General features: G+C 41.7%; 1 pseudogene; it reads left to right on the top strand.

Annotated features, from left to right (window-relative positions):
• The first annotated feature begins 6267 nt into the window (after positions 1 to 6267).
• On the top strand, positions 6268 to 7741 carry LOC107000521 (magnesium transporter NIPA3 pseudogene; annotated as a pseudogene).
• The last annotated feature ends 18190 nt before the right edge of the window (positions 7742 to 25931 follow it).

The following is a 25931-nucleotide window of genomic DNA, read 5'->3' on the forward strand; positions in this document are numbered from 1 at the left end:
AATTTTCCTTTTTTGGTGTCTCTGCCAGGTTTTGGTATCAGGATGATGCTGACCTCATAAAATGAGTTAGGGAGGAGCTCCTCTTTTTCTGTTATTTGGAATAATTTCAGAAGGAATGGTATACCAACTTCTCTTTGTACCTCTGGTAGAATTCGGCTGGAAATCCATCTGGTCCTGGGATTTTTTTGATTGGTAGAATATTAATTACTGCCTCAATTTCAGGACTTGTTATCGGTCTATTTGAGGATTCGACCTCTTCCTGGTTTACTCTTGGGAGGGTGTATGTGTCTAGGAATTTATCCATTTCTTCTAGATTTTCTAGTTTATTTGCATAGGTGTTTATAGTATTCTCTGATGGTAGTTTGTATTTCTGTGGGATCAGTGGTGATATCTCCTTTATCATTTTTTATTGAGTCTATTTGATTCTTCTCTCTTTTCTTTTTTATTAGTCTGGCTAGTGATCTATCTATTTTGTTAATCTTTTCAAAAAACAGCTCCTGGATTCATTGATTTTTTGGAGGGTTTTTCGTGTCTCTATCTCCTTCAGTTCTGCTCTGATCTTAGTTATTTCTTGTCTTCTGCTAGCTTTTGAATTTATTTGCTCTTGCCTCTCTAGTTCTTTTAATTGTGATGTTCGGGTGTTGATTTTAGACCTTTCGTGCTTTTTCCTGTGGGCATTTAGTCCTAAAAATTTCCCTGTAAACACTGCTTTAGCTGTGTGCCAAAGATTCTGGTATGTTGTACCTTTGTTCTCAATTGTTTCAAAGAACTTATTTATTTCTGCCTTAATTTCATTATTTACCAAGCGGTCATTCAGGAGCAGGTTATTCAGTTTCCATGTAGTTATGCAGTTTTGAGTGAGTTTCTGAATGCTGAGTTCTAATTTGATTGCACTGTGATCTGAGAGACTGTTTGTTATGATTCCCATTCTTTTGTATTGGCTGAGGAGTGTTTTACTTCCAATTATGTGCTCAATTTTAGAGTAAGTGTGATGCAGTGCTGAGAAGAATGTATATTCTGTTGATTTCGGGTGGAGAATTCTGTAGAGGTCTATTAGGTCTGCTTGGTCCAGAGCTGAGTTCAAGTCCTGAATATCCTTGTTAATTTTCTGTCTCATTGATCTGTCTAATATTGACAGTGGGGTGTTAAGGTCTCTCACTATTAATGTGTGGGAGTCTAAGTCTCTTTGTAGGTCTTTAATAACTTGCTTTATGAATCTGAGTGCTCCTGTATTGGGTGCATGTATATTTAGGATAGTTAACTCTTCTTGTTGCAGTGATCCCTTTACCATTATGTAATGCCCTTTTTGTCTTTATTGATCGTTGTTGGTTTAAAGTCTGTTTATCAGAGACTAGGATTGCAACGCCTGCTTTTTTTTTTTTTTTTTTTTTTTTTTTGCTTTCCACTTGCTTGGTAAATAGTCCTCCATCCCTTTATTTTGAGCCTATGTGTATCTTTGCATGTGTGATGGGTCTTCTGAACACAGCACACCGATGGGTTTTGACTATTTATCCAATTTGCCAGTCTGTGTCTTTTAATTGGAGCATTTAGCCCATTCACATTTAAAGTTAATGTTGTTATGTGTGAATTTGATCCTGTCATTATGATGCTAGCTGGTTATTTTGCCCATTAGTTGATGTAATTTCTCCATAGTGTCAATGGTCTTTACAGTTTGATATGTTTTTGTGGTGGCGGGTACCGGTTTTTCCTTTCTATATTTAGTGCTTCCTTCAGGAGCTCTTGTAAGGCAGCCCTGGTTTTGACAATATCTTTCAGCATTTGCTTGTCTGTAAAGGATTTTATTTCTTCTTTACTTATGAAGCTTAGTTTGGCTAGATATGCAATTCTGGGTTGAAAATCCTTTTCTTTAAGAATGTTGAATATTGGCCCCCACTCTCTTCTGGCTTGTAGAGTTTCTGCAGAGAGTTCTGTTAGTCTGATCGGCCTCCCTTTGTGGGTAACTTGACCTTTCTGACTAGCCTTAACATTTTTTTCCTTCATTTCAACCTTCGTGAATCTGATTATTTTTCTTGGGGTTGCTCTTCTTGAGGAGTATCTTTGTGGTGTTCTCTGTATTTCCTGAGTTTGAATGTTGGCCTGTATTGCTAGGCTGGGGAAGTTCTCCTGGATAGTATCCTGAAGAATGTTTTCCAACTTGGTTCAATTCTCCCTGTCACTTTCAGGTACACCAGTCATGTAAGTTTGGTTTTTCCACATAGTCCCATATTTCTTAGAGGCTTTGTTTGTTGCTTTTCATTCTTTTTCTCTAATCTTGTTTTCACATTTTATTTCATTAAGTTGATCTTCAATCTCTGATATCCTTTCTTTTGCTTGATCAGTTTGGCTGTTGATACTTGTGTAGGCTTCACGAAGTTTTTCAGCTCCATCAGGTCATTTATGTTCTTCTCCAAACTGGTTATTCTAGTTAGCAATTCCTTTAATCTTTTTTCAAGGTTCTTAGCTTCTTTGCATTGGGTTAGAACATGTTTCTTTAGCTTAGAGGAGTTTGTTATTACCCACCTTCTGAAGCCTACTTCTGTCAAACTCATTCTCCATCCAGTTTTGTTCTCTTGCTGGTGAGGAGTTGTGATACTCTGGAGGAGAAGAGGCATTCTGGTTTTTGGAATTTTCAGCCTTTTTGCATTGTTTTTTCCTCATCTTCATGGCACTGTCTACCTTTGTTCTTTGATGTTGGTGACCTTTGGATGGAGTTTTTGGGTGGACATTCTTTTTGTTGATGTTGATTCTATTCCTTTCTGTTTGTTAGTTTTCCTTCTAACAGACTCCTCTGCTGCAGGTCTGCTGGAGTTGCTGGAGGTCCACTCCAGACCCTGTTTGCCTGGGTATCACCAGCAGAGGCTGCAGAACAGGAAAGATTGCTGCCTGTTCCTTCTTCTGGAAGCTTCGTCCCAGAGGGGCACCCTCCGGATGCCAGCCGGAGCTCTCCTGTATGAGGTGTCTGTCGACCGTTGCTAAGAGATGTCTCCCAGTTAGGAGGCATGGGGGTCAGAGACCCACTTTAGGAGGCTGTCTGTCCCTTAGCAGAGCTCGAGCACTGTGCTGGGAGATCTGCTGCTCTTTTCAGAACTGGCAGGCAGGAATCTTTGTCTGCTGAAGCTGACCCCGTAGCTGCTCCTTCTCCCAGGTGCTCTGTCCCAGGGAGATGGGAGTTTTATCTATAAGCCCCTGACTGGGGCTACAGCCTTTCTTTCAGAGATGCCCTGCCAAGAGAGGAGGAATCTAGAAAGGCAGTCTGGCTACAGTGGCTTTGCTGAGCTGTGGTAGGCTCTGCCAAACAGAAAAAAAGCTGTGGTAGCCTTGAGATGGAGTCTCACTCTGTCACCCAGGCTGGAGTGCAGTGGTGCAATCTCAGCTCACTGCAACCTCCGCCTCCCAGGTTCAAGCAATTCTGCTGTCTCAGCCTCCCAAGTAGCTGGGACTACAGGTGCACGCCACCACGCCCAACTGATTTTTGTATTTTTAGTAGAGACAGGGTTTCACCATATTGGCCAGGCTGGTCTCAAACTCCTGACCTCATTGTGTGCCTTCCTTGGCCTCCCAAAGTGCTGGGATTACAGGCTTGAGCCACAGTGCCTGGCCAAGCATGTCACTTTCTAACAGGCCCAGGAGCCCCATATTACCTTGTGACCTCAAGAGGAAAGGAATTTTCCAACTTATAGGTATTTGAGGGTACAAACTCAATGCTGGGCTTGGCTTTGAAAAAAGTCTTATCTGAGATTCATTTTGTGGAACAACGTTCCATCAAAGCCAATTAAAAAAGCCTATGTGAAAAATTATTCTTGCTGCACTTTACAAATAATCTGACCAAGTATAAGGCTAAAGCTTATTTTTTGAAACAAATCCATCCTACCATGATTTGTCTTTAGTAAAAATGTGAGACTGGAGAGAGAAAAATTATGTTTCAAAAACTATGGTACACTTGTTATTAGATTCTAGTCTCATCAGTTGTTTTGGGGCTGTTTTTCACCATAATGATGCTTTCTGACTCAGCTCCTCTCTACCCTGGATATGAGATGCCCTAATAGTTAGGTGGGAATATCATTGCCCCTATTCAGCCTGAAGAAGTTGAAGAGGATAGATTTCATCTGCTTACAGCCTTTAGGATTAAGGGTTCCCTTGTAAAAGGGAGGGGGGAAATATGCCAGAGGTGTTTGAACCAGAGCAACTCAATCTTGAATAGGGGCTGGGTAAAATAAGGCTGAGATCCACTGAGCTGCATCCCAGGAGGTTAGGCATTCTAAGTTACAGAATGAGATAGGAGGTTGGCACAACAGGTTACAAACACCTTGCTGATAAAAGAATGCAGTAAAGAAGCTGGCCAAAGCCCATCAAAACCAAGATGGCAATGAAAGTGACCTCTGGCTCATTATACACTAATTATAATGCATTAGCATGCTAAGAGACATCCCACCAACACCACAACAGTTTATAAATGCCATGACAACGTCAGGAAGTTACCCTATATGGTCTAAAAAGGGGAGGAACCCTCAGTTCTGGTAATTGCCCACCCCTTTCCTTGAAAACTCATGAATAATCCATCCCTTGTTTAGCACATAATCAAGAGAACCATAAAAACAGCCAACCAGCAGCCTCAGGACTGCTCTGCTTATGGAGTAGTCATTCTTATATTCCTTTACTTCCTTAACAAGCTTGATTTCACTTAATAAAAAGATATTATAGTATATACATACAAAGGAATATTATTTAGTCCTTAAAAAGAAGGAAATCCTGCCATTTGTGATGACATAGATGGACCCGGAGGACATTATGTTAAACAAAGTAAGTCAGGCACAGAAAGACAAATACTGCAGGATCTCATTTATGGGTGTATCTTAGCCCATTTGTGCTGCTATAACAAAATATCTGGGACTGGGTAACTTATAAACAGCAGAAATTTGTTTCTTATGTTTCTGGAGGCTGGGAAGTCTAAGATCAAGACACTAGCATTGGTGTCTGATGAAGGCTGCTCCCTGCTTCCAAGATGGTGTCTTGTTGCTGCTTCCTCCAGAGGAGATGCATGTGTTCTCACATGGAGGAAGACAGAAGGTGAGAGAGCACTCCTTTTGACCTTGAGCCTTTAAATAAGGGTGCTAATCCCATTCATAAGAGTAGAGCCCTCATGACTTAATCACATCCCAAAGACCATACCTCTTAATACTACTGCATTGGGGATGGCTTCAACATAAATTTTGGAGGGATGTCATCATTCAAACCATAGCAATGTGGACTCTAAAATAATCAAACTCCTAAAAGCAGAGAGTAGGCCGGGCGTGGTGGCTCAAGCCTGTAATCCCAGCACTTTGGGAGGCCGAGACGGGCAGATCACGAGGTCAGGAGATCGAGACCATCCTGGTTAATGCAGTGAAACCCTGTCTCTACCAAAAAAATACAAAAACTAGCTGGGTAAGGTGGCAGGCGCCTATAGTCCCAGCTACTCAGGAGGCTGAGGCAGGAGAATGATGTAAACCCGGGAGGCGGAGCTTGCAGTGAGCTGAGATCTGGCCACTGCACTCCAGCCTGGGCAACAGAGTGAGACTCCGTCTCAAAAGAAAAAAAAAAAAAAAAACAGAGAGTAGAATGGTGGTTTTCACGGGCTGGAGGGAGGGGGAAATGGGGAGATGATGATCAGAAGGTACCAAGCTTCAGTTATCCAGGATGAATGAGCTCTGGAGATCTGTGCGGCATGATGCCTATAGCTAAAAATACTGCATTGTATACCTAAAATTTACTAAGGCAAGTTGATCTTATGGTGTTATTATCAAAACAGTGACAAAAACAAAATCCAAATACAAATAATAAAGGGGCTGGGTGCAGTGGTTCACAGCTGTAATCCCAGCACTTTGGGAGGCCAAGGTAGGTGGATAACTTGAGGTCAGGAGTTCAAGATCATCCTGGCCAACACGGTGAAACCCTGTCTCTACTAAAAATACAAAAATTAGCTGGGCATGGTGGCCTGTGCCTGTGATCCCAGCTGCTCAGGAGGCTGATGTGGGAGGATCACTTAAGTCTGGGAGGCGGAGGTTGGAGTGAGCCATGATCATGCCACTACACTCCAGCCTGGGTGACAGAGCAAGACTCTGTCTCAATAACAATAATAATAACAATAATAAAGGGGTGGGAGGAAACTTTGGGAGGTGATGGATGTGTTTATAACCTTGATGGTGGTGATGGTTTCACAGGTACAATTTATCCCCAAACTTATCGAAATGGATACATTCAATATATACAGCTTTTTATATGTTCATTTTACCTCAATAGAGCAGTTTTCTTTAAAAAAGAATTAACAACAATCTGGCAGGTCCATGGGGAGGAGAGGCCCAGGTGACTGAGGAGAGAGTATCTGCATCCAGGAGCCCCGTCCAGGAACATGGGGACCCATGTGAGGCTGTGGCACAGAGAGCCCTGCCGAGAAGGATATGTGCTGTCTCTGGTCTGTCCAAACTCCTCCCAGGCTTGGTGTGAGATCACAGAAGTGTCACAGCTGCTTCTCCGGTCCTCTACACGGACCTGAATTCCAGCATAACCAACTTGAGCATTTCAGCAAAAACAAATACAGTCTTTATGTGGGCTAGGTACTGGCAGTAACCTCCAGTATTTTTATTGGCTCCAGCTTCATATTGAAAAAGAAGGGTCTCTTGCAACTGGTCAAAAAAGGCGTCACTAGAGCTGGACAAGGTGGACATTCTGATCTGAAAGATGGCTCTAGGGGGCAGGAGTGCTAGCCATGGGAGCAGGAGAGGCTGTACATTTTGTGGCTTATGCTTTTGCACCTGCCATCTTGGTCACCCCCACCCTCCCGGCCCTCTGAGTGTTCTCGTAAGTGCAATATTATCTTCTTATTTTTTTAAATGAGCACTTGAACATTTATGGGAAAACAGGCTGCATATTGGGGTTAACTGTGATGGTTATCCATGCCCCACAAGAAGAGGAAGTCACTTTGCATGAAATGGAAATGAAATTGAGAGACCCAGGATTTATTTCCTTTGCTGTGATCATAATTGTGATCTTCTTGGTACTGATTTTGATTGTGGCTCCCAAGAAAGGACAGATCAATATATTGGTCTATATTTCAATCTGTTCTTTGACTGGAGCATTTTCAGTTTCTTCTGCCAAAGGCCTGGGAATTGCCATTAAGGAATTACTAGAATGGAAGACAGTTTAGAAGCATCCCCTGGTCACTGTTTTGCTGGCTATACTTGTGCTTTTGGTGACTACACAGATTAACTATCTCAAGGCACTGGACACCGTTACTACATCTCCTGTGACTCCCATTTATTTTGCGTTCTTCACATCCATGGTAGTGACTTGCTCTGCCATCTTACTCCAAGAGTGGTATGGCATGAAGGCTGGAGATATCATCAAGACCCTAAGTGAATTCTTCACTATTATCTTTGGCATCTTTCTTCTACATGCTTTTAAAAATACTGACATTACCCGGAGTAAGCTGACATCCACTGCTAAGAAGGAAGTCATCTCTCTGAATGGCAATGAGAGCAATCCTGTTTACAAGTTTTAGAGAACTTGGAGTGTTCAGCCCGGGATACAATGATAACGTTACCTTGTTTAGTAGAACTGATGATTGAAGTATCTAGAAACACTGAATTTTAACCAGTATTAGACACTCAAAGAGGAAAATGAATGCTTGTTTCTTGGAACTAGGAAAGTTAGCATTTTTGAAGTTCTAACTAATTTAAATGTGAGGCCAAGTACAAATGCCATCTTTTTGGCCATTACATTTGAAAATCAGATTGATTCTCCTCCAGAAGACGTCTGCTGCTTTTCTTTTCTGCAAACTTTGAAATATTCCCTAGGGATCAAAGAAGTCAAAGAGCTATGTGTGTCTCCGAATAATCTCTTTCCTCCGGCCACAATATATTTGTCTCTGCCAGGTGGCTCTTCATTTTTTCTTTGGTGGCTGTATGACTCACATTCATTGATAGAAAGTTAGCAGTGTTCTGATAAGCAGAGTATCAGTCATTTTCTCTGATGAGTCATAATTTCAAATTATTGAAACTGAGAAGCGAGATCACTGGTGCTTTGTCCTCCCTTCTGCAACTTCCTTCTTAAACTGGTTAGCTAATTAATTATTTTAAGGGAAAAACAAGCCTGCTTTGGAAATTTATTCCTTAGTGGGCTAGAATACACAAGACACACCCACTCATGAAGAGCTTATGAATTCTAACTTACTGACAAATCATAAGAATTTACAACCCATTAAAGAGGAAGAATGGAGGAAGAGAAAAATACTTTAGACCTCAAATAAAGGAAACCGATTTTTTCTTTTCACAAAAACACAGACACATGCGACTGTTTTCACAGGTTCCTTTAATTAACTCAGACCTGGATGGCATAAAATGGAGTTTCTGAAGAAGTCCAGGTAAATTCAGCTTTGGAGTCATTTACGTTCATTTTGTTTCTTTCTTTTACTATTATCCCAAAGATTATTTTTCTTGTTGATATAGAGATTTTTTTTTTGTAAAATAATTGCTATGTTAATTCAGGATTACATTGTACACTTCAATTGTTCTCAAGTGTTTTATCCCTAAAGGGTGAGTTTTCCATAGACTGTTTGGAAACAGCTAGAGAAATCTTTGTGAAAAATCTGAACGAATTATCATAATGGCTCTCTTGAAATTTGGTACTTGCTCCCTTATTAAGGAAATTATGATTAGTTACTAATCTTTAAAAATAGGTATATCCTAATAGAGAGTGAACTTCCTGAAAAACAAAATATTAATACCTCAGGGGCTACTGCAGGAAAATACCTTTTACACATTAAAATATCCGTAACATTTTCCTATTTGAAATGCATCACAGCAATCCCATTTTTGGTGGTCTTCAATATAATGGACAGATTTACTACCACTTACTGATTTTATGGAAAAGAAATTGACTATCTTATTTCTATACTAAACTTATTTTTCTTATCTTATTTCTTATCTCTTATGTCTTTTTCTTATCTTATTTCTATACTAAGCTTATTTTTCTCAAAACAAAAATTCTAACTGAAAATTTGTCATTAAAAAAAATTTCAGGTTGACTGGATTTTTTTCTGCTCCAACTTTAAATGTTATTAGGTTTTGTTTCTTGTTTCTAAGGTAGCTCAAGACTTCTCAGGGTAATAATAGTAAATCTTATTCTTCAGAATTCTTTTAAGCTGACTTCAGCATTTCCCCAGTTTTATTAAACTATGACCAATGTTCACAATGACAACCTGAGATGGCTGCAAGGCCCTAATGTGCCATTGCAGTCTTTTCATCACAGTGTAATGTTGAGTACAATTCCATGCATTCTAAATTTTTGAAAATTGATGATCCATGGAAAGTCCATGGAATTATACCTCAGACCAAATATGTGTTTACTCTCACTTTAGTTGTATAACAGACATATAAGCTATGAACACAAGTTTGTAGGAAAAGTATCTTCTGGCTGGGTGGAGGCTCACACCTGTAATCCCAACATTTTGGGAGGCCGTGGTGGGAGGATTGCTAGATTCCACGAGTAGTTTCAGACCAGCCTGGGCATTTCAAGACCCCACCACTAAAAAAAATGTAAGAAATATCAACTGAGTGTGGTGGTGTGCACCTGGAGTCTCAGTTATGTCAGGAGGCTGAGTCGTGAAAGTATATTCTGAAAAGATCGTATTTGAAATCTGCAGAAATTATTTTTTTTCTTTTAGTATTAAGAGCTTTATTGATGTTTCTAGGACACCTTCTTGGTGATGAAATTCATGGCACTTTTCTTGACATCCAGCATGAGACTGTGGTGGTTCTCTGTTCTGGTGAATTTAAGTTTTCGATATTTATTTGTGTCACCTGTCACAGAGATTTTGTCCTTGGTATGTTATACTCAGGTCAAAGTTTCCTGAAACACAAGGCTCAATGAGTACCCTGGATGGGAAAATGAACTGGTGTTGACATATATGCATGCCCAGGAGGAAGACTGGGAAAGATTTAATGAGTTGGAGTATGCTGAGAAACAATGAAATATTGAAAACTGTCTATATAAAAATCACTGTTGGACATACACATTAAAAACAATATGTTATTGCAAATTTAACACTAAAATTATTTTCCCAAACAGAAGATATCGTTTAAGGAAGAATAAAATGCTGAACCCCTATATTCAGACTGTCAGTCTTACCTGGTAGTTTATGTATGTATTTCAATACTTTGTCAATACATAGATATTTTAAGATTTATTATGTGAATATCTGCGTGTGTGTCATTAAGGATTGCAAAGTAGTGCTCACACAAGAATTAACAACAATCCTTCTCAAACTCTTCCAAAAAATAGAAGAGGAGGGAAAGCTTTCTAACTAATTATCTGAGGCCAGCATTATCCTGATACCAAAGTCAGATGCAGACATCACAAGAAAAGAAAAATATAGATCATATCCCTTGTTAGTACACATATTAGTCAGGTTGGGTTGCCATAACAAAATGCTATAGATTGGGTGGTTTAAACAACAGGCATTTATTTCTCATAGTACCGGAGGCTGGAAGTCCCAGATGAAGGCCCAGTGAGGTTGTCTGGAGGGGGCTCTTTCCTTATTTGCAGATGGCCACCTTGTCACTGCAGTACTCAGATGGCCTTAGCTCTGAGTGCATGTGATGAAAGAGAGAGGGAGAGATATTTCTCTCTTCCTCTTCTTCTAAGGCCACCAATCCTGTTGAATTAGGCCTTATGAACTTATTAACCTTAATTACCTTCTAAAGGCCCTATCTCTAAATCAGCCATATTAGGGGTTAGAGATTTAATCTATAAATTTTGGGGGAACACAATTCAGTCCATAACAGTATAAATACAAAAAACTAGCAAATCTAATTCAACGTCTTTAGAGAAGTGCACATCATAACCAAGTGGGACTTATTCCAGGTATGCAAGAGTGGTTCAATATATGAAAATTAATCCGTTGTATATACTACATTGATAGAATGAAGGAAAGAAACATGATCACCTCCATCAATGCAGAAAAAGCATTTGACAAAATTGAACACCTTTTTATGATAAAAGCAATTGACAAACTAGGAGTAGAAGGAAACTTCTTCAATATAATAAAGAACATTTGTGAAAATCCCACAACTAACATCCCAGTCAAAGGTGAAAGACTGACATCATTCCTTATAAAATCAGGAATAAGGAATGGATACCCACTTTTGCCACTTCCATTCAACATTGCACTAGAAGTCCTAGCCAAAGAAATTAGACAAGAAAAAAAGGCATCTAAATTGGAAAGCAAGAAGTAAAATTATCTCTATTGCACATGACATAATTTTACATATAAAAAAATTTAAGGAATTCATAAAAAATCCACTAGTGCTAATAAACAAGTTCAGCAAATTTGCAGTGTACAAGGTCAATACATTAAATTAGTTGTACTTCTATACACTAGCAATGAACAACCTGAGAAATAAATTAAGAAAACAATCTTGTCTGAGTGTGGTGGCTCATGTCTGTAATCCCAGCACTTCTGGAGACTGAGGTAGGAGGATTGCTTGAGGCCAGGAGTACAAAACCAGCCTAGGCAAGAGAGCAAGACCCAGTCTCTTAAAAAAATTGCCAGGTGTGGTGGCGTTTGCCTATAGTCCCAGCTTCTCTTAAAAAAAATTGCCAGGTGTGGTGGCGTTTGCCTATAGTCCCAGCTACTCAGCAGGCTGAGGTAGGAGGATCACTTGAGCCCAGGAGTTTGAGACTACAGTGAGCTAGGATCACCATTGTACTCCAGCCTGGGCAACAGAGCAAGATCCTGTCTCTATTAAAAAAAATAAAGAAAGAAAACAATTCTATTTATAATAGCACAAAAAAGAATAAAATACATAGGAACAAATTTAAACCAAGAGGTGCAAGATTTATGCACTGAAAATTATAAAACATTGCTGAAAGAAACTTAAAAAGACCCAAATGGGAAGCCACTTTGTGTTTGTGGATTGGGAGATGTGGAATTGTTAGAATGGCAGTGCTCTGAAAGTGACCTACAGATGCATTGCAATGCCTTTCAAAATTCCAATGGTCTTTTTTTTGCAGAAATGAAAAAGCTGATTCTAAAATTCATCTGGAATTGCAAGAGACCCCAAATAGCCAAAACAATCTTGAAAAAAAAAAAAAAGTTTGCAGACACACACTTTCCAATTTCAAAGTTTGACTACAAAGCTACAGTAATCAAAGAAGCATGGTTGTGGCATAACGATGGACCAATGAAATGGAACTGAGGGTCCAGAAATAAACCAATACATCTATGTTCAATTAATTTTCAACAAGGGTGCCAAGATCATTTATTGGAAAAAAGTCTCTTCTACAAATAATTCTGGGGCAACTGTATATCCACATGCAAAAGAATGACTATACTGCATACTGTATACAAAGATTAACTCAAAGTGGATCAAAGACCTAACCACAGAGCTAAGACTGTAAAACTTTTAGGACAAAAATGTAGGGATAAATCTTCATAACTTTGAATTTGGCAATATAATGCTATGACAATAGCTATGACACAGATGGCAAAAGAAAAGCTAGATAAACTGCAACCCATCAAAATTAAAAACTTTTGTGCATCAAAGAACACTTTCAAGAAGTGAAAAGAAAATCTACAGGATGAGAGAAAATATTTGCAAATTATATGTGTAAGAAGGGCTTACTTTCCAGAACATATAAATAACTCTCAGAACTTAAACAACCCAATTAAAAAACGGTGAAAAGTCTTGAATAGACTTTTCTCCAGTGAAAACATACAAAGGGCCAACAAAGCTATGAAAATATGCTCAACATCATTAGACATCATGGAAATGAAAATCAGAACTATGAGATATCACTTCACTTTCATTAGGTTGTCTCTGATTTAAACAAAGGAGAGGAAAACAAGTATTAGTGAGGATGTGAAGAAATTAGAACGCTCATCCGGGTGCAGTGGCTCAAGCCTGTGATCCTGGCACTTTGGTAGGCCAAGGTGGGCGGATCACTTGAAGTCAGGTGTTCGAGACCACCCTGGCCAACATGTCGAAACTCCATCTCTATTGAAAATACAAAAAAATTAGCCAGGTGTGGTGGTACAGGCCTGTAATTCCAGTTACTCTGGAGGCTGAGGCAGGAGAATCACTTCAACCCGGGAAAGAGGCTTCAGTGAGCCGAGATCATGACACTGCACTCCAGTCTGAGTGACAGTGACTCTCTGTCTGAAAAAAAAAAAAGAGAGAGAAATTAGAACTCTCATGCATTGCTGGTGGGATTGTAAAATGGAGCAGTTGTTCTGGAAAACAGTTTGAGAATTCCTCAAAAAGTTAAAAATAGGCCTTGCACAGTGGTTCATTATTGTAATCCCAATACTTTGGGAGGCCAAGGCAGGAGGATTGCTTGAGGCCAGGAGTTCAAGACCAGCCTGGGATACACAGTGAGACCCCATCTCTAAAAAAAATACAAAATTTAGCAGGGCGTGATGGTGGATGCCTGTAGTCCCAGCTACTTGGAAGGCTGAGATGGGAGGATTGCTCGAACCCAGGAGATCAAGGCTGCAGTGAGCTGAGATAGCACCACTGCACTCTAGCCTGGGTGACAGAGTAAGACCCTAACTTAAAAGCACTATTCACAACCCGAATGTCTGTCCACTGATAAATGGATAAACACAAGGTGGTAGACCCACACAGTGGAATACTACTCAGCCACAACAAGAGTGACATTCTGACATGCTGCAACCTGCATGAACCTTGAAGACATTCTGCTAAGTGAGGGAAGTCAGACACAAAGGCCACATACTGGATGTTTCCATTTACATGGACTGTTCAAATAGGCAAATCCACAGAGATAAAAAGTAGATTCGTGGTTGCCAGAGGCTGGAAGGAGGAAGGAAGGAAGGAACAGTGGCTAAATGGCTGCTAATGGTTTCCTTTTTGGAGCAAAGAAAATATTCTAAAACAATCTAAGTGATAATTCCGTAACTATGAATATGCTAAAACCATGGAATGAATTTTTAATAGGATGAATTTTATGGTACAAAAATTATATCTCAGCAAAGCTGTTATAAAATAACAAGTATCTTCTCTTCACAACAGCAGTACAGTTATTAAAATTAGGAAATTAACACTCCTTGATATAATACTCTTTATAATTTATGTATCTTCATCAGATTTTGCTGTTGTTCCATTTAACGTCCTTTATAGCAAAAGAGTCTTTGATCATGTCTTGCAATCAGCTGTCATTTCTCATTTCCTTTAATATGAAACAATTCTTCAGTCTTTTTTTCCCATGACCTTGACTGTTTTTGAGAGTAAATTGTTTTATTAAATGACACTTAATTTGGGGTTCATCTGATAGATTCAGATGATGTGGTTTCATCAAGAATACCACCAGCCGGGCACTGTGGCTGAAGCTTGTAATCCCAGCACTTTGAGAGGCCAAGACGGGTGGATTACGAGGTCAGGAGATCGAGACCATCCTGGCTAACACGGTGAAACCCTGTTTCTACTAAAAAAAATACAAAACAAACAAACAAACAAACAAAAAACTAGCCGGTCGAGGTGGCAGGCGCCTGTAGTCCCAGCTACTCGGGAGGCTGAGGCAGGAGAATGGCGTAAACCCGGGAGGCAGAGCTTGCAGTGAGCCGAGATCCGGCCACTGCACTACAGCCTGGGCAACAGAGCGAGACTCCGTCTCAAAAAAAAAAAAAAAAAGAATACCACCGCAGTGATGTACCTGTTCTGCGTGTCCTGCAAGAAGGCGTGGGTTTCAGTTTGTCCGATCACTGATGATGCTGGAGTTCATCCCTGGTTTAGGCGGCGTCTGCCAGGCCTCTCCACTGCCATGTTACCATATTTCCTTTTGAAATTGCTAAGTATCTCATTGGAGATACTTTGAGACTAGGTAAATATCTTCTTACTCAACTTTCCACCCATTAATTTTAGCATCCATTGTTGATTTTTGCCTAAAAAATGGGATTTTTACATCAATCTCTAATTCTGTTTTTTCTTTTTTGAGATTGTATTTCCAATTCAAAAGATTCTGAGAGCTCTGTGTTCTTCAACAAAGTGTACACTTTGCTTGTTTTAAAGTGTCCCATGAGAACAGGCAAAGCAACCAGGCTTAATATTCCCTGTTTGCAGAAAAGAAAAAGACATCTTGCAGACTCATGGACTTAAAGCCAGCTTGTGTTTTGTAATTGGCCCTTCACCTTCTCAGATCTGGAGGGGCACATTGATGATTTGGCAATTAAAAAAAAAAAAGAAGAATAGTAAGGAGGCTCTCTGGACCTCATGGAAGATGACAGGGCCCTGGACCACTTTTACTTATTGAGGTTCCAGGTATATTGGGATATAAATATTATAGCAAAAATGAGTTATAACTATGGTGAAAAAAATGAACTGTGGTTGCCTGTGGGGCTGGACTGGGGATGAGTTGGGGGTGGGACAGGATTGACTGGGAAGGGACGCCAGGCTTCTGAGGGCATGAATCCTGTGCATCTTGACAGGGGTACACATGTCCAAACTCACGGAAGGTGAGCTTTGGAGTGGATGTGACATTCTATATAAGTTTTACCCCCAAATCCCCATAAACATGGCTGGTAATGGTATGCATGCTGAGGTGTTTAGAGGCAAAGCGCTCTGATGCCAGCAACTTCATGTGAAATGCACAAAAAATGTGATAGACTGTGGTACAAAGGACAGAACTCAAATTCGTCTTGCTGCTCACCGATACAAATGCATATCTGATTACTTCCTCTGCCCCATGTCTATTTTATTTAATGTAAAAATGTAGAATCACTGAGCTACATGAAAGCATAAGTGCCTGTTTCTCTGTCCTCCTCTCACATGTAAGGCTGATCAAAGGCTCAAAAGAATACAACCATTTGCCTCTTATCTACCCACACCTTTAAAAAATTTCCTCCTCTTTCTCCAATACCCACTCTTTTCGTTTTAAATATTGACATCCCCAGACCCTCTTCAGGAAAGGTATGGACCACAATTTTTCCTGTGGATCTATGGTCTTTCCTGGGCATGTCACTAACCTTGGCAAATCAACTTCCTAAAATGATTGAGGCTTGCCTCAGTCATGTTCTTTGATTTACAATTGATAGCATTAATTGTAGAATGTATGTGGTAGATCTATGGGGATTCATTGTAAATACTATCAATTCTTCTATATATTTGAAACTTTAAATAATAGAAAGCTGGGGAGAAAATGAGTTACCAAAAGTTATGGTAAATTTTAGTTGTTTGCATTTATTTTATTTTATTTATTTTTTCGACATGGAGTTTTGCTCTTTTTGCCCAGGCTGGAGTGCAAAGGCATGATCTCTGCTTACTGTGGCCTCCATCTCCTGGGTTCAAGCGATTCTCCTGCCTCAGGCATGCACCACCAAGCCCGGATAATTTTTTTTTTTTTTGAGACAGAGTCTCGCTCTGTTGCCCAGGCTGGAGTGCAGTGGCCTGATCTCGGCTCACTGCAAGTTCCGCCTCCCAGGTTCAGGCCATTCTCCCACCTCAGCCTCCAGAGCAGCTGGGACTACAGGTGCCTGCCACCACGCCCGGCTAATTTTTTTGTATTTTTAGTAGAGATGGGGTTTCACCGTATTGACCAGGCCCGTCTCAAACTCCTGACCGCAGGTCATCCACCCACCTCAGCCAAAGGACTGGGATTACAGGCATGAGCCACCATGCCTGGCCTAGTTGTTTGTGTTTAATGAGTAATGAATGCCTTTAATATACCAAAATACAGTGCAAAGAAGTTGTACCATTCCCAAGATAATTGTAGAGTTTATTAAAAATATTAATAGGGTCAAAGGTGTGGTTTATTCATGGGACACAAGTTTTTTGTTTTTTTTTTTATTATACTTTAAGTTCTAGGGTACATGTGCATAACATGCAGGTTTGTTACATGTGTATACATGTGCCATGTTGGTGTGCTGCACCTATTAACTCGTCATTTACATTAGGTATATCTCCTAATGCTATCACTCCCCACTCCCCACTCCCCACAATAGGCCCCGGTGTGTGATGTTCCCCTTCCTGTGTCCAAGTGATCTCATTGTTCAATTCCCACCTATGAGTGAGAACATGCGGTGTTTGGTTTTCTGTTCTTGTGATAATTTGCTGAGAATGATGGTTTCCAGCTGCATCCATGTCTCTACAAAGGACATGAACTCATCCTTTTTTATGGCTGCATAGTATTCCATGGTGTATATGTGCCACATTTTCTTAATCCAGTCTGTCACTGATGGACATTTGGGTTGATTCCAAGTTTTTGCTATTTTGAATAGTGTCACAATGAACATACGTGTGCATGTGTCTTTATAGCAGCATGATTTATAATCCTTTGGGTATATACCCAGTAATGGGATGGCTGGGTCAAATGGTATTTCTAGTTCTAGATCCTTGAGGAATCGCCACACTGTTTTCCACAATGGTTGAACTAGTTTACAGTCCCACCAACAGTGTAAAAGTGTTCCTATTTCTCCACATCCTCACCAGCACTTGTTGTCTCCTGACTTTTTAATGATTGCCATTCTAACTGGTGTGAAGTGGTATCTAATTGTGGTTTTGATTTGCATTTCTCTGATAGCCAGTGATGATGAGCATTTTTTCATGTGTCTGTTGGCTGTATGAAAGTATTCTTTTGAGAAGTGTCTTTTCATATCCTTTGCCCACTTTTTGATGGGGTTGTTTGTTTTTTTCTTGTAAATTTGTTTGAGTTCTTTGTAGGTTCTGGATATTAGCCCTTTGTCAGATGAGTAGATTGCAAAAATTTTCTCCCATTCTATAGGTTGCCTGTTCACTCTGATGGTAGTTTCTTTTGCTGTGCAGAAGCTCTTTAGTTTAATTAGATCCCAGTTGTCAATTTTGGCTTTTGTTGCCGTTGCTTTTGGTGTTTTAGACATGAAGTCCTTGCCCATGTCTATGTCCTGAATGGTATTGCCTAGGTTTTCTTCTAGGGTTTTTATGGTTTTAGGTCTAACATTTAAGTCTCTAATCCATCTTGAATTAATTTTTATATAAGGAGTAAGGAAAGGATCCAGTTTCAGCTTTCTACTTATGGCTAGCCAATTTTTCCAGCACCATTTATTAAATAGGGAATCCTTTCCCCATTTCTTGCTTTTGTCAGGTTTGTCAAAGATCAGATGGCTGTAGATGTGTGGTATTATTTCTGAGGGCTCTGTTCTGTTCCATTGGTCTATATCTCTGTTTTGGTACCAGTACCATGCTGTTTTGGTTACTGTAGCCTTGTAGTATAGTTTGAAGTCAGGTAGTGTGATGCCTCCAGCTTTGTTCTTTTGGCTTAGGATTGTCTTGGCAATGCGGAGTTTTTTTTGGTTCCATGTGAACTTTAAAGCAGTTTCTTCCAATTCTGTGAAGAAAGTCATTGGTAGCTTAATGGGGATGGCATTGAATCTATAAATTACCTTGGGCAGTATGGCCATTTTCATGATATTGATTCTTCCTATCTGTGAGCATGGTATGTTCTTCCATTTGTTTGTGTCCTCTTTTATTTCCTTGAGCAGTGTTTTGTAGTTCTCGTTGAAGAGGTCCTTTACTTCCCTTGTAAGTTGGATTCCTAGGTATTTTATTCTCTTTGAAGCTATTGTGAATGGGAGTTCATTCATGATTTGGCTCTCTGTTTGTCTGTTACTGGTGTGTAAGGATGCTTGTGATTTTTGCACATTGATTTTGTATCCTGAGACTTTGCTGAAGTTGCTTATCAGCTTAAGGAGATCTTGGGCTGACATGATGGGGTTTTCTAAATATACAATCATATCATCTGCAAACAGGGACAATTTGACTTCTTCTTTTCCTAACCAAATACCCTTTATTTCTCTCTCTTGCCTGATTGCCCTAGCCAGAACTTCCAGCACTATGTTGAATAGGAATAGTGAGAGAGGGCATCCCTGTCTTGTGCCAGTTTTCAAAGGGAATGCTTGCAGTTTTTGCCCATTCAGTATGATATTGGCTGTGGGTTTGTCATAAATAGCTCTTATTATTTTGAGATATGTTCCATCAATACCAAATTTATTGAGAGTTTTTAGTATGAAGGGCTGTTGAATTTTGTCAAAGGCCTTTTCTGCATCTATTGAGATAATCATGTGGTTTTTGTCATTGGTTCTGGATTACATTTATTGATTTGCATATGTCAAACCAGTTTTGCATCCCAGAGATAAAGCCTACTTGATCATGGTGGATAAGCTTTTTGATGTGCTGCTGGATTTGGTTTGCCAGTATTTTATTGAGGATTTTTGCATCAATGTTCATCAGGGATATTAGTCTGAATTTCTCTTTTTTTGTTGTGTCTCTGCCAGATTTTGGTATCAGGATGATGTTGGCCTCATAAAATGAGTTAGGGAGGTTTCCCTCTTTTTCTATTGATTGGAATAGTTTCAGAAGGAATGGTACCAACTCCTCCTTGTACCTCTGGTAGAATTCGGCTGTGAATTCATCTGGTCCTGGACTTATTTTCGTTGGTAGGCTATTAATTATTGCCTTAATTTCAGATCCTGCTATTGGTCTATTCAGGGATTCAACTTCTTCCTGGTTTAGTGTTGGGAGAGTGTAAGTGTCCAGGAAATTATCCATTTCTTCTAGGTTTTCTAGTTTATTTGCATAGAGGTGTTCATAGTATTCTCTGATGGTAGTTTGTATTTCTGTGGGGTCAGTGGTGATATCCCCTTTATCATTTTTTATTGCAACTATTTGATTCTTCTCTCTTTTCTTCTTTATTAGTCTTGCTAGAGGCCTATCAATTTTGTTGATCTTTTCAAAAAACCAGCTCCTGGATTCGTTGATTTTTTGAAGGGTTTTTTGTGTCTCTATCTCCTTCAGTTCTGCTCTGATCTTAGTTATTTCTTGCCTTCTGCTAGCTTTTGAATGTGTTTGCTCTTGCTTCTCTAATTCTTTTAATTGCGATGTTACGGTGTCAATTTTAGATCATTCCTGCTTTCTCTTGTGGGCATTTAGTGCTATAAATTTCCCTCTACACACTGCTTTAAATGTGTCCCAGAGATTCTGGTATGTTGTATCTTTGTTCTCATTGGTTTCAAAGAACATCTTTATTTCTGCCTTCATTTCGTTATGTACCCAGTAGTCATGCAGAGGCAAGTTGTTCATTTCCATGTAATTGAGTGGTTTTGATTGAGTTTCTTATTCCTGAGTTCTAGTTTGATTACACTGTGGTCTGAGAGACAGTTTGTTATAATTTCTGTTCTTTTACATTTGCTGAGGAGTGCTTTACTTCCAACTATATGGTCAATTTTGGAATAAGAGTGACGTGGTGCTGAGAAGAATGTATATTCTGTTGATTTGGGGTGGAGAGTTCTGTAGATGTCTATTAGGTTTGCTTGCTGCAGAGTTGAGTTCAATTCCTGGATATCCTTGTTAACTTTCTGTCTCGTTGATCTGTCTCATGTTGACAGTGGGGTGTTAAAGTCTCCCATTATTATTGTATGGGAGTCTAAGTCTCTTTGTAAGTCTCTAAGGACTTGCTTTATGAATCTGGGTGCTCCTGTATTGGGTGCATATATGTTTAGGATAGTTAGCTCTTCTTGTTGAATTGATCCCTTTTCCACTATGTAATGGCCTTCTTTGTCTCTTTTGATCTTTGTTGGTTTAAAGTCTGTTTTATCAGAGACTAGCATTGCAATGCCTGCTTTTTTTTGTTTTCCATTTGCTTGGTAAATCTTCCTCCATCCCTTTATTTTGAGCCTATGTGTGTCTCTGCATGTGAGATGGGTCTCCTGAATACAGCAGACTGATGGGTCTTGACTCTTTATCCAATTTGCCAGTCTGTGTCTTTTAATTGGACCATTTAGTCCATTTACATTTAAGGTTAATATTGTTATGTGTGAACTTGATCTTGCCATTATGATATTAGCTGGTTAGTTTGCTCGTTAGTTGATGCAGTTTCTTCCTAGCATCGATGGTCTTTACATTTTGGCATGTTTTTGCAATGGCTGGTACCAGTTGTTCCTTTCCATGTTTAGTGCTTCCTTCAGGATCTCTTGTAGGGTAGGCCTGGTGGTGACAAAATCTCTAAGCATTTGCTTATCTGTAAAGGATTTTATTTCTCCTTCACTTATGAAACTTAGTTTGACTGAATATGAAATTCTGGGTGAAAATTCTTTTCTTTAGTAATGTTGAATATTGGCCCCCACTCTCTTCTGGCTTGGAGAGTTTCTGCCAAGAGATCTGCTGTTAGTCTGATGGGCTTCCCTTTGTGGGTAACCCGACCTTTCTCTCTGGCTGCCCTTAACATTTTTTCCTTCATTTCAACTTTGGTGAATCTGACAATTTTGTGTCTTGGAGTTGCTCTTCTCGAGGAGTGTCTTTATGGCATTCTCTGTATTTCCTGAATTTGAATGTTGGCCTGCCTTACTAGGTTGGGGAAGTTCTCCTGGATGATATCCTGCAGAGTGTCTTCCAACTTGGTCCCATTTTCCCCATCACTTTCAGGCACACCAGTCAGATGTAGATTTGGTCTTTTCACATAATCCCATATTTCTTGGGGGCTTTGTTCATTTCTTTCCACTCTTTTTTCTCTATACTTCTCTACTCATTTCATTTCATTCATTTGATTTTCAATCACTGATACTCTTTCTTCCAGTTGATCAAGTCGGTTACTGAAGCTTGTGCATTTTTCACGTAGTTCTTTGTCATGGTTTTCATCTCTATCAGTTTGTTTATGGTCTTCTCTGCATTGATTATTCTAGTTATCCATTCATCCATTCTTTTCTCAAGGTTTTCAGTTTCTTTGCACTGGGTACGTAGTTCCTCCTTTAGCTCTGAGAAGCTTGATTGACTGAAGCCTTCTTCTCTCAACTCGTCAAAGTAATTCTCCATCCAGCTTTGTTCCGTTGCTGGCAATGAGCTGCATTCCTTTGGAGGGGGAGGTGCGCTCTGATTTTTTGAATTTCCAGCTTTTCTGCACTGCTTTTTCCCCATCTTTGTGGTTTTATCTGCCTTTGGTCTTTGATGATGATGATGTAATGATGGGGTTTTGATGTGGTTGTCCTTTCTGTTTGTTAGTTTTCCTTCTAACAGTCAGGACCCTCAGCTGCAGGTCTTTTGGAGTTTGCTTGAGGTCCACTCCAGACCCTGTTTGCCTGGGTATCAGCAGCGGAGGCTGCAGAAGATAGAATATTGCTGAAGAGTGAGTGTTGCTGTCTGATTCTTGCTCTGGAAGCTTCATCTCAGAGGTGTACCTAGCTGTGTGAGGTGTGAGGTGTCGGTCTGCACCTAGTGGGGGATATCTCCCAGTTAGGCTACTCAGGGGTCAGGGACCCAGTTGAGCAGGCAGTCTGTCCATTCTCAGATCTCAGCCTCCGTGCTGGGAGAACCACTGCTCTCTTCAAAGCTGTCAGACAGGGACTTTTACATCTGCAGAGGTTTCTGCTGCTTTTTGTTTAGCTATGCCCTGTCCCCAGAGGTGGAATCTACAGAGGCAGGCAGGCGTCCTTGAGCTGTGGTGGGCCCCACCCAATTCGAGCTTCCTGGCAGCTTTGTTTACCTACTTAAGGCTCAGCAATGGTGGGTGCCCCTCCCCCAGCCTCGCTGCTGCCTTGCAGTTAGATCTCAGACTGCTGTGCTAGCAATGGGGGAGGCTTCGTGGGTGTGGGACCCTCTGGGCCAGGTGTGGGATATAATCTCCTAATGTGCCGTTTGCTAAGACCTTTGGCAAAATGCAGTATTAGAGTGGGAGTTACCCAATTTTCCAGGTGTTGTGTGTCTCAGTTTCCCTTGGCTAGGAAAAGGAATTCCCTTCCCCCATGCGCTTCCCAGGTGAGGTGATGCCTCGCCCTGCTTCAGCTCTTGCTGGTTGGGCTGCATCCGCTGACCAGCACTGACTGTCCGACATGCCCCAGTGAGATGAACCCAGTACGTAAGTTGAAAATGCAGAAATCACCCATCTTCTGTGTCACTCACGCTGGGAGCTGGAGGCAGGAGCTGTTCCTATTCAGCCATCTTGGGCACTCCCCCAATTTTTTTTTTTTTTTCTTTTTTGTGACAGAGTCTCACTCTGTCACCCAAGCTAGAGTGCAGTGGTGCGATCTTGGCTCATTGAAACCTCCACCTCCTGGGTTCAAGCAATTCTCCTGCCTCAACCTCTTGAGTAGCTGGGATTACAGGTGCCTGCCACCATGCCTAGCTAATTTTTGTATTTTTAGTAGAGGCGGGGATTTCACCATATAGGCCAGGCTGGTCTTGAACTCCTGACCTCAGGTGATCCGCCCACCTTGGCCTCCCAAAGTGCTGGGATTACAAGTGTGAGCCACTGCTCCTGGCTAGGACACAAGTTTAAAATTGTATAAAGAACTTTAACATTTTAAAATTCTGACAGTGTAACTCAGAATTACACTGTTTTATACCAGCGGAGACTTTTATATGAACTTTGGAAATCTCTCCGAAGTCTGAATTTGTTGAGGCCTCAGATAACATGGCCCTTGTGTCCCATGAGCTCTGATGTTGGCAGTTGATTCTAAGTGGGCTCCCACCACGTTGCACAGAGCAGAAGCAATGCCAGGATGCAGTTTGTACATATGGGACCCCTGACTTGTCGCCTGGCTCACTCAAAGGCCTGCCAGCACTCTCCTGTGCCTGCAAATGACAAAGCTTTAGCATTCACCAAGCGGGAGGTGACAGGTCCTTCCCATCTCTTTCTATTCATGGCTTCAAATTAATAATTAGTCGCCTGAAAAATGAGCCAATCTGTCTCATGGAGGGTAAGAACCATGAGCCAAGGCAATTAGCGTCTTGGTTCTGGCTGCCTTGGGAATTTAATTTAGTCATACAGCCCATTTAAGGTTTCCAAATCTTGTTGTCTCCTGAAGGGGGAAGTCATGATTGTTAAATGAGGGGAACACCCCCCGGGGACCCATATGTTGACGATGTGCTGCGTCCTGGGCTGGCCTGGGGCACAGGGCTGGGCAGCTTTTGTGGCGTCCACATGCCTGCTCTATTCTTCTCCAGGACTCAGCAGCTGGCTCCAGGCAGCACAGCCCTTAACCACCCGTGGAGGGAGTGGCCACTGCCCCCAAATAGTTGCACACTTGAGCAGTCCTTTTGTCTGCTTAGAAGACATTCCAACTGCCCATAAGCAGTTGGTCTTTGCACAAAGGAGGGTGTCCATGGAGCAAGGCAGTCTGTCTGTGCAGCATATTGTTGAGTAGTTGTGAATCTGCAAGCCGGCAGTTAGTAAGTCATCCCCAGCATGGAAGGTGAGCATGGAATGGATGCAAGGCTGGGGAGGACAGAGGCCGAGGAGAGGACTCAAGGAGAGGATTAAACCAGACAATTTAATTAGGGAGATGTGAAGAGTCACAGAATCAAGATATTGGGGCTCCAGGGGGAACTTAAGGAATGATCTAGGTCTTTTCTCTCTCAGGAACCACTCAAGCCTGATGATACTGAATCCTCTTTTATTTATTTGTACTTACTGTTTTCTTTACAGACGGGGTCTCACTCTGTTGTCAAGCTGCAGTGCAGTGGTGCAATCATAGCTCACTGCAGCCTTGACCTCCTAGGCGTAAGCAATCCTCTTGCCTTAGCCTCCTGAGTAGCTGGGGCTACAGGCATGCGCTACCTTACTCTGCTAATTTTTTTTTTTTTAATTTTTTTGTAGATACAGGGCTCACTATGTTGCCCAGGCAGGTCTTGAACTCCTGGCCTCAAGTAATCCTCCCACCTCGGCTTCCCAAAGTGCTGGGATTTGGGTGTGAGGCCCGGCACCCAGCAGAATTCTCTTTCGGAGAAATTCCAAGGCCTGGATTTAACAACTGTTGCTGGGAGAAAGTTCTTTGAATCATTCTGATTAAAAAATCTGCTTCTCCTTTCACAAGTGGTCATCAAGAACAGCTGGTTTTCTGTCTAAGAGGCTTCCGAGATTTGCAAAACGGTGGCTAATGATGACAACAGCAACAGCAGGGAGCACAGAAAACTCCACAGGCCTGGGCTGGGTTCATCGCACAGCCTCCATCTCTGGACGCCCTGTGAGGATCCTGTTATTATCCACATTTTAGAGATGAGGAAACTGAGGCTTAAAAGGGCTAAGTGACCAGCCCATTGACACAGCGATTCGAGCTTAGGCTGGCTCATCCCAGGCCTGGACTGCCCACCTCTCTCTCCTTTTGCAGCCGACCTGGCTGCCAGCTCTCGTCCTTCCTCTGCAGGGTTTGACTTTTCCCTCCTCTGTTCCCCAGGCCGTCCCGGGCACTGCCTGGAGTCTCACGGTATGCAGGGCCAGGCAGAGGAGCTGCTGACTGCAGCTTCGCTGTAATCTACCGATACTAACAGCAGCTCGCACCGGGCTGGCACAGCTAACACGTGCGCACGGGGATGCGCGGAAAACCGAGTGACGCCAGCAAAGAGCCAGGGAGAGCATGGAAGAGCTCGAAAATCAACGTAACGCTGTTGGAGATGGGGGAGCACAGCACAATTTTGAGAGCCAAACAAAGCGGGGACAGAGAGATGTTGCCTGGAGATGTGGCCTCAGAAGGTCTTGTCGAAGCGATGAAAAGGAGGAGGTTCCCGGGGATACTGGAGCCGGAAGATGCGGCGAGGGTCCGGGTTAGCAAACGGGGCAGAGTCGGAGGCCCAGGACGCCAGGCCCTGGGGGTGCTGTCGCGGAGCGACGGCGGAGGCCGGGGTGGTGGGCGCCCCGGGTAGTGGGAGACGGGAGTGCCCTCCCAGGTGGGCTTGGAGGGGCCTCGACCCAGACACCCAGGGCCGGCCGGCGCACCCACATGATGTTCTGGAAGCGTCTCTGCAGCCTAGTCGGTGTCTGGCGGAAGCTGGGCGTGGTTAGCCTGGCAGCCTGGCTTTGCGGACTCACCTCAGAGCCTCTTCCTCCAGTGCCTTCCCTCCCCCGCCAGCCCCCAACTGGAGGGGCTTGGGCTGCACCCTCACTGAGGACGCGGTTTTCCAGGAGCAGGGATCCTGGAGTGG

Source organism: Macaca mulatta, chromosome 10, assembly GCF_049350105.2.
Source record: "Macaca mulatta isolate MMU2019108-1 chromosome 10, T2T-MMU8v2.0, whole genome shotgun sequence".
Lineage (NCBI taxonomy): Eukaryota > Metazoa > Chordata > Mammalia > Primates > Cercopithecidae > Macaca > Macaca mulatta.